Source organism: Galeopterus variegatus, unplaced genomic scaffold (genome assembly GCF_000696425.1).
Source record: "Galeopterus variegatus unplaced genomic scaffold, G_variegatus-3.0.2 Scaffold2532, whole genome shotgun sequence".
Classification (NCBI taxonomy): Eukaryota; Metazoa; Chordata; class Mammalia; order Dermoptera; family Cynocephalidae; genus Galeopterus; species Galeopterus variegatus.
Window position 1 is genome coordinate 253,662 of NW_007728643.1, and position 14,417 is coordinate 268,078.

At 46.7% G+C, this 14,417-nt stretch overlaps 1 long non-coding RNA gene across 1 annotated transcript in view; it reads left to right on the top strand.

Moving 5' to 3' along the window:
- LOC103598216 overlaps positions 1 to 11,747 on the top strand; it is a 23,228-nt gene extending 11,481 nt beyond the window's left edge. The window contains exon 2 of the long non-coding RNA XR_551183.1: positions 11,433 to 11,747. This is a non-coding gene — a long non-coding RNA (uncharacterized LOC103598216). The remainder of the gene's footprint in view (positions 1 to 11,432) is intronic.
- The last annotated feature ends 2,670 nt before the right edge of the window (positions 11,748 to 14,417 follow it).

The following is a 14,417-nucleotide window of genomic DNA, read 5'->3' on the forward strand; positions in this document are numbered from 1 at the left end:
TCCCTTCCAGCTCACTGAAACACAGATGAGGCAGATGAGAGTTAATTAAAGCCAGGGAGACGAAACCAACACTCTAGGGGATAGCAGAGTAACAGGAAAGGGAGCACCAGGGCCCCTGATGACTCGTGAAGCAGAGCCACCTTCCTCCCCAGACCACCTACCAGGTGCAACTTTTATATAAGAGAAATAAACCTTCTATCTTTTTCAACCCACTGTTGTTTGGGACTCGATTAAAGAAGGTGAGCAAATATCCTGTTATTCGTCCCATACCGCCATCTTCAATCCACTCATCAACAATGAAGTGGGGAAAGAGCCTTGCAGAGCTCACTGTGTCCCAAAACAATGAGCCAGGCATTGGGAAGAGGCTCCCAAGGCCATCTTCTTTGGATGTCAAAATCAAACCCATCTGGGGACTCTTTCACCCTCTGCCTCATACCTGCAAGGGGAACAGGGTGGCCCTTGTACCAAAGATTCACTTCTCCCCAACTTAACAAGCATCATCCCTGGGTCCTCAGTTATTTAAGGCATAACCTTCATGCCCTGATCAATCCAGGTTTCATCTTCTGTGCAGACTGCTTGACGCTAGGAGTTTCAAACATCTACTTCAAAATCCTGAAACAAACTTTCTGAAATCAGTATTTCAGTCATGGGCAGTGTGCCTAGAACATGCTTGCATGTACAGGAAGCCAGCCCTGGAACTGGGTTAGAATCCAGTCTGTGGCATTTGCAAATTCTGTGACCTTGGGCTAAGTCATAAATCTTTTCTCAGCTTCAGTTTTCCTATCTATAAAATAAAAAATAACTCCTATATCATAGGTGCACTTGTTTCTTGGGGGCAGCAATTAATACTTGACACCATCGTCCCCAACACCTATGATATGCAAAGAGCATTACACCAAGCATGGCTTATCTCCTCTATGACCCAGCCGTGAGAACCAATGTCCTCATTGTGAAATGGACATAATACAACCCAGACAAATGAAATGACTTGCTCAAATTTACACAGGCAGGAAGTACTGGAACAGAATTTGATGGGAAACTCATGCTTATTCAGCTGCACTCCTCTGCACAGAAAGGTGGGCTGGTGGCAGGTGTCGGAGGAACACTGGCCAAAGGCTAAGTGACGAGTGACCTTGAAAGTCAGGCTAAGGAAATGGACTTTGGTTTCTCTTTTGATTTTTATTTTACTTTTATTTGTTTGGTGTTGTAGAATTTTGATGATTGCTTTTCTTTTTTTTTTTCTCTGAAAGTGACCTAGATTATATTCATGCTTAAAATAATCTTTTAATGCTTAAAAGATTATTTATTATTTTTATGTATTAGGCAGAAATCTAATCATTAAATAACACAAATGTCAAAATCATGTTTCCTTTCATAATAAAAAAAGATCAAGACAGAAGCAAAGAGAACTTTTTAAAAGACACACATTTGAAATATCTTTGTATTTCTACACAAGTAATTATTGTATCACACTGATTATTTTAGTGATTTAACTATAAATATTGGGATATTTTCTTCTGCGTAATAAATGAACATTGGAAAAGGAATCTTGCCATTGAAAACCTGTGATTTTTACAATTATACATAAATGTTATTTAAATGTTTTGAATGTTTTTCTGTTGAACTAGAGCTATATTTTTTTTCTCAAATACCACCAGCATGATTTATTTGTCTTCTGCAGATTTAAAGGTGAGAGTAAGAGGAAGTCCTGGAAGCAGACTGTATTAGTTTTCTGTTGCTACTATAACAAAGTACCACAAACTTAGTGACTTAAAACACTAATTTACTCTTTTATAGTTCTGGAGGTCAGAAGTCCAAACTCTGTTCCACTGGGCTAAAGTCAAGGTATCAGCAGGGCTGGTTCCTTCCAGAGGTTCCATTCCCATACCTTTTTGAGTTCCTCGTAGATTTGTGTTTCTTGGTTAGCAGCTGCTTTCTCTGTCTGCACAGCACATCACTCCCGTCTCTAATTCTGTCATCCCATTCCTTCTCCTTTGACTCTAACTCCTTCTGTGTCCCTCTCATAAGGACCATTATGATTACATCTGGCCCACCAGATCGTTCACCACAATCTTCCCTGAATATCATATTCAAAGTCTCCCTTACTATATCAGGTAATATATTCACAGGTTCTGGGGATTAGGACGTGATCATCTTTGGGGGAGGCCATTAGGATGAATGGAGATCAAGGATGTGAGGGCTGTGTTACTACAGATAACGAAGGAAAAGCCAGGATTTGTAGACCAGAGAGACCTGGTCAGGACTGGTTACATAATTGTGAGGCCCAGTACAAAGTGAAAATGCGGGCCTCTCGTTCAAAATTATCAAGAATTCCAAGAAGGCAATAGCGGAGCGTTTGCTTTTCTGAGTTCAGGCTCTTTTGAGTTCTGTACAGGTTTCATGTCCAAGAAGCCAGCCCTGGAACTGGGCTAGAATCCAGTCTGTGACCTTGGGCAAAGTCATAAACTTTTTCTCAGCCTCAGTTTTCCTTTCTGTAAAATGAAAAATAACTGCTGTATTATAGGTGTATTTGTTTATAGGAAACTAAATACTGCTGTAATAAAAAAAAACTTTCTGGCTTAAAATAATAGAAATTCATTCTCTCACAGTTCTGAAGCCAAAAGTTCAAAATCAAGGTGTTGGCAAGATTGGTTCCTTCTGGCGCCTCTGAGGGAGAATCTGTCCCATGTCGCTGTCCTAGCTTCTGATGACAGCTTGCAATCTTTGGTGTTCCTTGGTTTGTAGAGAGAAAACTTGGCTGTACGTAATGTACATACATAATTATTTTATTTTATTATTATTATTTTTTTCCTTTTTGTCTTTTTTCGTATCCGGCAATGGATCGTAACCCTCAGTGTCGTGCCCGTACCGGACCGGGACCGGCAACGGGATCGCAACCCTCGGTGCTGCGTCTGCACCTCGCTCAGCCAGTGAGCGGGAACCGGTCTGTATGTGGGATCCGAACCCTCAGCGGGAGTGCAGCTGCGCTCCCAAACGGCGCACTGTAGCAGTGCACCACCGGGCCGGCCCTCTGCCTCCATCTTTATATCATCTTTTTCTCTATGTTAAATTTCTCTCTCTTTTATCTTATGAGAACACCAGTCCTAAATTTACGGCCCACCCTAAATTCAGGATGATCTCATCTCAAGATCCCTAACTTAAGTATATTTGCAAAGATCTTATATCCAAACATCCACATTCAGTTATCAGGGTTTGAATTTGGACACTTTTTTGGGGGGAACACTGTTCAATCCACTACAGTAGAGTTGTTCTGAGTATGCAAGATACTGTATGTGAAGTTTTCAACTGAGCACTGGGACAGAGGAGGCCCTAAAAATTATATCTGTTATTACTATCACCAGTATTTAATGTATAAAAATAAAATGGGGGAATATACTTGATAATTACTTGATCCACGAGTATCAGAAGGGGAACTGAGGAGTGAGCTTATTCCTAAGACAGGCCAAACACAAGAAGGGCTAAACCCTGGAGTGCAGACTTGCCCACAAGCAAAGGAGTCCCCAAGGAAGCAGCCCCAGGCATGCTGGGAGAGAGTCTGAAGTCGAAGCAAAAATGGGTACAGTCCCAGGTAAGAGCTGTGGTGGCCCTGCGGGAAGGAAGGGACAGCAAGGCAGGTAAGCTGTGGGGTCCCCATTTGTACATTCATCCATCACACACTGCACATCTAACCGGTGACAGACACGGGGGATACCGAGTGTAGCAAGAATGTTACATTTTAGAAAGATGTCTATCTATCCTTTGGAACAATTTTTAAAAACTTGTTTGCTTTTATTATGAAATTAGTTTCAGGTTATTGGAAAATACTGGAGGAAAACAGAAGACCTGAGCAGGCAATTATGGAGAAGACTATAGGCTTCAAAGCCAGACAAACTAGGTGTAAGCCTGCTCACTAGCTGCCGGGCCTTGGTCATATCATGTCATCTCTCTGAGCCTCAGTTTCCTCGTCTGTAAAATAGGGATAGTAACACTCTTCACATCCCCGTGATGGAGGCCTCACATGAGATGAGATAACATATGTGAAGCACTTGGTGCAGTGTTGCGCTACAGCTAATGTCGGAATCCTGCTGACGTCACCAATTGTGGAGCTCTCTTACCTGCCCGTAATCCTGCACCCACTGGGCCAATTGTCAGGCTAGGGCTGGGTCTGGAGCTCACAGACCCCTCAAGCCCTTTCACACACTGGGTCACAAACGCTTCACACACCAGTCTGGGTCCTCAGACCCCTCACACTCCAGGCTGAGTCCCCAGACCCCTCACACGCCACGCTGGGTCACCAGACTCATTACACACAGGTCTATGAGTTAGGTAACCAGCAAATAGGTCCTTGGAAGCCATGGGTTGCAAAGCGTGGCTTCTCGGGTGGCAGCGGCCACCCAAGGCAGTAAACGCCAGCCAAAGTGGCAGGACCGCCCAGGCGCACTAATTCCACCCACATACAACCTGCCCACAAAGAATGCTGCACCACCCCCAACCTGCCCCAAGGTGAGGGGGCCTGATTAAATTATTCTATTTTCCTAACAATCCACCCCTTCAGGGTCTCTTGCCGTACAATCTACATGTTCAGAATCTTCCCCAACGTTCCCTTAGCGAGGATAGATGACCCTTACATTTACATATTACATATTCCATCCCAGTCCCAAAAGTCTTAGCTTGTCGCAGCCCCAACTCAAAAGTCCAAAGTCTCATCTGAGACTAAAGGCAAAAGTCGTTCCAGCTATGAACCTGAAAAACAAAACCAAATTTATCTACTTCCAAGATACAATGGTGGAACAGACATTGGGTACACATTCCCATTCTGTTGGGAATAGAAAGGAAAAACAGTCCCCAAATAAATCTGAAACCCAAACAGGGCAAACGTTAAGCACACTGGGGCATCTGGATCCCCAAAGCATTGGGCAACCTCGCCCCTACAGCTCCACCACGTGCAGACCATTGAGCTACCTGGTGCCTGTGGCTTTTCCAGGCAGGTGCTGTACATTGCCAGCAGCCCCACGGTTCTGGGCTCCTGGTGGCAGTCCCACCATCCTGGCTCCATGAGACATTTCCTCAGTGGGGGTTCTCTGTGGGGGCTGTGACCCCACTTTCTTCTCCACACTGCTCCATAGATGACCTCTGCAGCAGCTCCACCCCTGTGACAGGTCTCTGCCTGAGTCCCCCAATTTTTTCATACATCTTCCAAAATCTAGTATGTTCTCACATACTGCTGGCCTGCAAACTTAACACAATGTGAATGCCACCAAGGTTTTTGGCTTTTGCTCTTTGGAGGTACTGAGGCAGGATTGCTCCAGCCAGAGCATCTGGGATGCAGGGAGCAGGTTGCCAAGGGCAGCTGCACCTCAGATCTGTCCTCCAGGACAACTCAGTTCTCCTAGGATGGGAGGGGTGCTCTCCCAAACTTCTCAAACACCCTCAGGGCCTGTGATGGGTGGGGCACCTTCCAGACTTTTCAAATGCCTTTAGGGCATTTTCCCCATTGTCCTGGTTTTTAGCATCTGGATGCTTCACCCCCAAGATAATGTCTTTAGCAAACAGTTTATCTGCTTCACCCTGGCATTTTTCTCCTGCTCTGCACTTCTCTACCTCATGGCAAGGCTGCAAATTTTCCAAATCTTTATGCTCTGCTTCCCTTTTACCTTCTGGCTTTTGAATTAGTTCAATCAGCTCAGCTTACACCAGCTACTCACTCAGTCTCAGGCAGTTTTGCAGCACTTGCCCACAGTTCAAACAGATGCATTCACCCAGTCTATCAAGGAGTGGCTGCCCTGCCCCTGTGCATATCTATGGCTCTCCTGTAACTGCTGCCACTGAGACACGCATGTAGTAACAGAAACTAACTTTTCCATCTTTTCGCCAGGTGAAAACATACTTGAAATTCTGCAGAGGCACCTGTCCTCAGGTCATCTGCCCATCTGCATGTGACACTCTTTTCTCATTCTTTTCTCAGGTTTTACATCACCCATCAAGCCATCGGGTTTAAGTGGCACCCTTCAAGCCATTTGCCTTCAGACAAACACAACACGCATTTACTATATCGTCTCTAGAGCATGTTACACCATCCACCCCTAGGTCCCATAGCTGCAGCAGTCAGGGGCTCTCCCTGTTTCTGCTGCTTTACTGTCTCATTTTCTCATGCACAACAGGTCATGCCTGGAGACACAAAGTTTTCCTCAACTCACCACTGGGTTGGTCGTCCTCCCTGGTGTGAGAGGCAGGAGTGGCCAGTCACTGCACATCATCCTCCTGGACGTTTATCCATGCTTCCAACATCTCTGCTTTCTGCCACTAATCTCGATCAGTTTGCAGCATAGTGATCATCAGCCAGGCTCCAGTCAGCAGAAAAGTGGCCACCAGGCACCGCATGCTCAAAGACAGCCACATTTCCTCCCCCTCCCAAGGGGTTTTGTGTTGTAGTACCTGGTCTATGCTGCCTTGCAGTACAGTGTGCAGCAACCAGATCCTGGTCAACAGGAAAGTGGCCATAGGGCAGAGCATATTCACAAGTAGCCACATTTCCTCCTTCTTCCAAGGGCTTTTAGCTCCTGTACCTGCTCAGAATCCTGCCAACTATGCCAATTGTCATCCTATAGCTAATGTCTGAATCCTGCCAACATCGCCAATTATGGAGCTCTCTTACCTGCCTGTAATCCTGCACCAACTGGGCCAATTGTTGGGCTAGGGCTGGGTCTGGAGTTCACGGACCCCTCAAGCCCTTTCACACACTGGGTCACAAACCTTTCACACACCAGGCTGGGTCCTCAGACCCTTCACACGCCAGGCTGAGTCCCCAGACCCCTCACACACCACACCGGATCACCAGACCCCTTACACACAGGTCTATGAGCTACGTAACCAGCAAACAGGTGCTTGGAAGCCATAGGTTGGAAAGCACGGCTTCTCATGTGGCGGTGGCTGCCCAAGGCAGTAAACGCCAGCCAAAGTGGCAGTGCCATGCAAGTGTACTAACTCCACCCACACACAACCTGCCCACAAAGAATGCTGCACCACCCCCAACCTGCCCCAAGGCGAGGGGGCCTGATTAAATTATTCTGTTTTCCCAACATGCAGGAACTGGAATATGGAATAAATATTCCCTTTCTCTTTCAGATGGGTGTTCTAGGAAAAGGGCTCCAAATGCCCGCATGCTCTGCTCTATAATACAACGCTCATTCCTAAGTCGACTTTCACCAGATGCAAACAGGCTATTTTCTTTTGGTTCAAGCAAGATATTTTCTGGCTATGTTGTAGCTGGAAAGAAAAGCAAAAAATATAGAATACAGTGAACTGGGGAAGTCTTTCCTGTAAAAACCCCAGCATATTTATCACAGATGTCTGGCCCACTTGTGGCCTTCTCCTGAATTCTATTAAGAATAATAACAAACAATAGGGAAACTGAACCCCAAAGCCCAGAAAACAGTGTTCTGGGTCTTTGGCAAAGTGGGGTCATGTACACTCAGAAGAGACCCAAAGCCCTCCAGGCGCTCCTTGGTTGCTGGAACAAGGAAGTCAGAAATTACTGAGCACCCCTGCACATGGGCATTGTGCTGGGCCTTTCACGTGCATAAGCTCTTTTCCATCTTTGCAAAGAGTGCTGGATCCCAGCAACTCTTTACAAGATAAGAAAACCTGGGGCTCAGAGAGAGTGAGTACTTTATGCTGAGGTTCTCAAGCAAAGAGGCAAACAGGATCACTTACGGAGCTTTTTAGAATACAGAGGTTCTGATTCAGCAGGTCTGGGGTAGAACTCTGCCATGAGTATTTTTTTAAAGCATCACAGGCATTTCCAATGTGTATGTTCTGCTGGCTGAGAACCACTTCAGCAGGGGCTCCCAAGTCTGCCAGATTTGGACATGAGTCCCAGCTCCACCGATATCTAATGAGGTAGCATGGGGCAAGTTACTTAATCTCTCTGAGGCTCAGTTTCTACCTCTGTCAAGTGGGGATAATAAAACCCAATAAGGTTGTTGTAGCCAAGATTAAATATGATAATATATGCAAAGCACTTATATTAGTGGCTATTATACACTAAGTGTTCAATTAACCATAGCTAGAAGTACAATTACTGATTAGCCGTGCAGCCTTGAGCAATTCACTTAACTCTGACACTTAATGTCCTCTTCTGTAAAATGAGGAAACCTGCCAGAAACATTTGCTCTGCTTAACCTTGAATGGGCCCCTATTAACACATTCCTTCTCCAATAAGGAAGGACCTTACTGGCCACTTAAGAAATGAACCAATTCTGGGTGAATAGAGTAAGTTGAGCAAGAAAAAAATTATGGTTCCAGGCCAGTGTGTTTTTGTTCTGTCTTCTGAAGAGTTGGCCCAGCTTCCACAAGTGGTATCTGTAGCCAGTGCTTGCTGACAGGTCTGCAAACAACTCCCAGCTTGCTCTTCCTATAATACTCTCCTTATGCTGCCTGGCATTATATAACCAAGGTAGAAATCACAAAAGTGGGCTTTGTGACCTGGTTTTGCTCAAGTTTGCAGTCATGGGTGAATAAAATGTAGGACCCAGTCACTCACTCATGCCTTCAATATTTATTGAGCACCTACTATGTGCTAGATACTATGCTGGTTTCTGAAAATACTGAAACAAGACACGAGGCCAGCCCTTGTGCTCACAATCAGAGGAGGGGAGGCCAGCCATGAAGTGGGATCAGTGTTGTCACTGAGAGAAGAAACATGCCTGGGGCTACTATCAGGGGACCTCAAAACCAGGGCCTAAGTCAGTTTTACTCACTGATTCTTCCATTATAAGTACCTTGGTGTGCCAGGCCCTGAGCTGGGCACTTGGTTATCTGGGCCATCACCAGTTCTGGTGTCAGGGTTTGAGCTGCCTGTAGCTCCGGTCACAGGGTTCTCATCATTCCATGCCAGGACACAGCTTTATCCCAGAGGCTCTAGGCCGCTGCACCTCTAGGCCTCTGCAGCTCTAGGTCTCTGCACCTCTAGGCCTCTGCACCTCTAGGCCTCTACACATCTAGGCTTCTATAGGTCAAGGCCCCTGCACCTTTAGGCCTCTGCACCTCTAGGCCTCTGCAGCTCTAGGCCTCTGCACCTCCAGGCCTCTGCATCTCTAGGCTCTATAGCTCCAGGCCTCTGCAGCTCCAGGCCTCTGCAGCTCCAGGCCTCTGCAGCTCCAGGTCCCTGCACCTCTAGGCCTCTACACATCTAGGCTTCTATAGGTCAAGGCCCCTGCACCTTTAGGCCTCTGCACCTCTAGGCCTCTGCAGCTCCAGGCCTCTGCAGCTCCAGGCCTCTGCAGCTCCAGGCCTCTGCAGCTCCAGGCCTCTGCAGCTCCAGGTCCCTGCACCTCTAGGCCCCTGCAGCTCTAGGCCTCTGCACCTCTAGGCCTCTACACCTCCAGCCCTCTGCATCTCTAGGGCTCTATAGCTCTAGGCCAGTACAGTTCTAGGCCACTACAGTTCTAGGCCTCTACAGTTCTAGGCTTCTGCAGTTCTAGGCCTCTGCAGCTCTGCGCCCCTGCAGCTCTAAGCCTCTGCAGCTCTAGGCCTCTGCAGCTCTAGGCCTCTGCACCTCCAGGCCTCTGCACCTCAGGCCTCTGCACATCCAGGCCTCTGCATCTCTAGGGCTCTATAGCTCTAGGCCACTACAGTTCTAGGCCTCTGCACCTCCAGGCCTCTGCAGCTCCAGGCCTCTGCATTTCTATGATTGGCAAGAACAAGACAGGAAATAAACCAAGAAGCCTGACCCAGCAGGTAGTGTTCATGGGATCATTTTATATGGCAGAGAATGCCATCCTTCAACAGGGGGTGGATGAGTTTGTGCTTTGTCATAGCACACTGGATGCCCATAAAGTATATCATTAATATCTCCATGCTCTCATCCAATAGGGAAGAGTGGGGGGATATTTCAAGGAAGAGAGATTTCAGATAAGCACTGAAAGAGTTTTGGAGTCATCTTGGCCCAGGGGGAAATGCAGTCTTTGAAGCTAAATAATCGAGGTTCACGTCTCAGCTCTACTTACACACTGTAAGGAGAATCGGTTGTGAGGATTTAATAAGAGACTGGTGCCTGCAAGCATCTGACACACAGCAGGTATAAATAATAGCAATAACAATAGCAACATTTACATATGGCTCACCTTGTGCGGGACTCTGTTCTGAGTACTCCATGTATATTAACTCTCAATCTGCACATCAACTCTATGAGGCAAGCAACAGCAACATTATCCCACTTACAGATAAGGAAAGGAAGGAGGTGGGGGCTAGGATTTGCACCCTGGCTCCAGAGACAGGCCCTTAACTGGTGCACTATGGTACACTCTTTTGTAACTGCTTCCCCTGGTAAATTCCAGAAAGGATGCTGAGCCTAGCACCACAGGTCTTGGTAGCTACTCCCTAAACAAGCATCTTCTTGATTTTTACTTCTTCCGGCTGAAGACGGCCTCGTGGCCCAGGCCCGCCACCCACCTTTCCCGGACTGGCACAGAAACCCACTCAATCAGCCTGCTGGATTCTATTTAGACATTCTTCTCAGCAGCAGATAGTGCAGATGCTTCACAGAGTCAGGAGCAGGTACGAGTTTACCCCAAATGTCCCAGGATAAGACTAATGGGTGCCCCGGGCACTCTCGTCACCCCCAATAGTGGGCCACTCACCATCCATCCTCTGGCCCTGACCCTCTGGGGACACCCCCCCACCCCCCAGCTGGTGTTTCTCTCACTCTCCTGGTCATCATTTCTCATTTCTCACTCTGGAAGGGGAAAAGGCCAGCATTGGGTGGGGGATAAATTTCACTGTGACATCTCCATTAATCAGAAGCTTGTGCCCACCCAGGGGACTGCACAAGTTAAATATTATTGACCGTCTTCTAAGACCAGGCCTCTAGGCATGGTATGTACACACTCAATTTGCCCATCAGGAAATGGAGGCACCTGTAGTACGGGGCTGTCTGGGGATAAGATCAAGCAGACTTTTTCATGAAGAAGGACAGCCTTTGTCACTCATCCCCTCAGATAAGAAGCCTCCTGTTGTGCCTTTCCTTAGAACTGACCCTAGGTCAGGGCTCAAAACGTCAGTGGCTAGGTGTAAAGAAAGCCGGTGGATCCTGCCCCAGTGCAGTGAGATTCCTTGGAAAGCATCCTGGTCTGGACCCAGTCCCATTTCAGCCTGTCACTTGCTGTGTAACTGGGCAGGTCCCCAGTCCTCACCAGGCCTCTGTGTCTCTACCTGTAAATATGACAGCACTGATAACAAGAATAGCAATCAGTTCTACAGCACTTGCTGTGTGCCAGGAACTGTTCCAAGGGCTTTCGTATATTAATTCATTTAAATAAAATAAATAAAATCAGATGAAGCCTGGATCTCCAGCTCTGCTGGTCTGTAACTACTAGGCCTGCTTTGGGGTCCCATAATTAAGCAAGGCGTTAATGGCCCTTATCTATCCCCAGATCATCAGGACAGATGGAGTCCAGCTCTCCGATGTCAGCGCCAGGCACTGGGGGTCTCCACGGCAGCGAGGTTGGCCTTCCTCCGTGAGCCCTAGGAGATTGATGAGGTGTGGGGACAGCGACTGGACACAGAACAAATGAGAAAGCAAATGACCAGACAGAAGTGAGGAGCAGCGCTGGCCATGCTCTGCGGCTCCTCGGAAGACCCCTCTTTGGAGATCTTCCAGGCCCGACACATGATCCTCCCTAAGCCACAGGCCATCTGGGTCCTTTTGTGGCAAGCCTGGTTAAAACAAGAAAACACTTTTCAGTGGCTTCTCTCTCCTCATTTATTGATTAGGGGGAGACAGTGGACTCACTAAGGGAAAAGATACCATTTTTTGCATGTTTTAAATTGGGTCCAATTGCTACTTGCCTGCCTTCCCTGCTCCAGCTGTTCCCTATACTCTCTCCTACCACCACCCTAGACCTCACACTTTCTAAATGAGCCACAGGCCCTGTTCCCTCTGTAGCTTTGTTAGTGCTGGTCCTTCTACCTGGAGCACCCTTCCTTCTCCTCTCCACCTGAACAACAGCTTCTTATTCTTTAGGACTTCAATCAAGGGTCACCCTGTCATCCTTCTAGAAAGTTCTGGGCGCCTCCTCTGTGTGTTCACTGAGCCACAGATTCAGGCTGAATCATAGCTCTCTTCATACTGTATCCTAATCATCTGGGTATCTATTAGAGCACACAAAGCTCCATCATACATCAGAAATTAGGGTTCAAGTCCTGGTTCCAGGCTTAAACCTCTATGAACTTGGGCAAACCAGTTAACCCCCTTTAGTTTCAGTTTCCTTGTCTGTAAAAGGACACTACAGCTGTAGTGTAGCATGACCATGGTCATGTAGGTGACGTTGGCTGCAGAGTGCTTGACAGGGAGCTGGTGCTCACTGTGACTCTGCTCAGCCTCACCTTTGTTAAACGAACTTCCCCAGGCCACAAAGAAGAGGAGTTTGGGTATCTTATAGTTAGAAGATCTAGGTTTAATAAGATTCCCTCCACCTGTGACTTTAGAATCATTATTTCAATCTCTTGGTAAGGAATTTTGGGTGCTGAGTTCTATTTTCTCTCAGACTCCGCCCTTCCCAGCAGGCTGTATGGAGTGGGCCAAATGGTCTTCCCAGATGTGGGGAGCAACCAGTTACCAGATCAGCTGAGTCCCTGCAAGTTGTCAGTCCCTGAGCCAGGTGCTACACATGCATTTTGTGTCATCAGTGAGGTGAGCATGCTCATTTCACAGATGACAACAGACAGGAGCAGGTGGCCTGGATCACTGTCTGCCGATCACTGGAGGCACAACCCTGGAAAGTCACGTAAACTCACCGAGCTTCTGTTTCTGCCCAGAGAGTGGGAATGATAACGCATAGTTCTTGTGAGGAATGGATAAGAGATTGTATGTGGCGGGCTTAGTAAGGTTCCTGGTGCATGGGAAGCCATGGCACATGCAGTCCACTGCTGTTGCTAAAACCTAAAGTCAGCCTCAAACTGGTTAACAGACACAAAGAAGGATTACGTATTGTAATGACAAACAAGCTAACTATCCTGATCTGACCATCACATACTGTACACAACCACTGATCGTCAACTTTGCCACTGCTGTTGCTAAAACCTAAAGTCAGCCTCAAACTGGTTAACAGACACAAAGAAGGATTACGTATTGTAATGACAACAAGCTAACTATCCTGATCTGACCATCACATACTGTACACAACCACTGATCGTCAACTTTGTGCTCCACAAATATGTATAATCAATTATGCCTCAATAAAAAATAAATTAAAAATCAAAAAATAAAAATAAAGTCAGGCTTGATATATGGCAGTCCCTCTTTTCCTACCATAACCCCAAACCTTAAGGTTTCTGCCCAGCCACAATGCGCTTCTTTCGGTTCCTTAAATCCCCCACACTCTCCCATGTTAAGAGCTTCCCACGTTAAGCTCTTCTTTGCTCCCCAACCCTCACCGACTTCAACTGATTGTACATCACCTCCTCCAGGGAGGCCTCCCTGTCTTCACACTGGGTCATGTGCTCCTCCTATGGGCATCCTTTTCTTCCCCTATCATATCACTTTGAAGGTAAGCAAGTAATTTTTCTACATGTTTCAAAAATTGAAACAACACAAAATGGTAAACTGAAAATCTGGCTTCCAACCCTGTCCCCTGCAGCATGCCTCCCCACCCCAACAGGTAACCACTTTTATTAGTTTCTTGTGTATTCTTCTAGAGTCACTTCAGGCAAACAAAAATATGTATTTTCACTTTCCCCTTTTCTAACATAATAAGAGCATACTACATACTTACTTTTCTCCTTGCTCTGGTCACTTTATACTCTATCTTGGAGATCCTTCCACGTCACTATATAGAGAACTTCCTTATTCTTTCCCCATGGAATGAAAATGCAAAGTGTGTATCCGTTATAATGAAGATACATACAGGTATAGTACAGGTATGTCTATGGGATAAATTGGTAAATTCCCAGTAGTAATAAAAAGACAGTTATAATACAGAGTAATATCTTCCCCCATTCAAATGAAAGTCCCATGCAGCCTAGCACATCTTTCTTCACCTCTGTGCCCCCAGTGCCAAGCACAGAGCACAGGGCTCAGCACACAACCAGGGCTTTGCACTTGCCAGTCATATCACCCCACTTGAAAAGGGATATCAGCAACCAGTGCTCTCCTCTCTTTAACTCCTTTCCCCATAAGCTGTACTCAACCTCCTTACTGCATTCCCTAAAAACCAGCCAGCAATACCCAGAAGCACATCAAAACTCCAGGAAATTATTTATTTGAATGCTCAGGTCAGTTTGCCAAGTACTAACCTATCAAGATGCAAGAAATGGAATTTCCAACCAGCCAGTGAGGACATGCCTAGGGGAGATAAGCCAGAGAAATGGATGGGGCTCAGCTCCTCCGCAGGGCCCAGGCTCACTCAATAAACATTTGC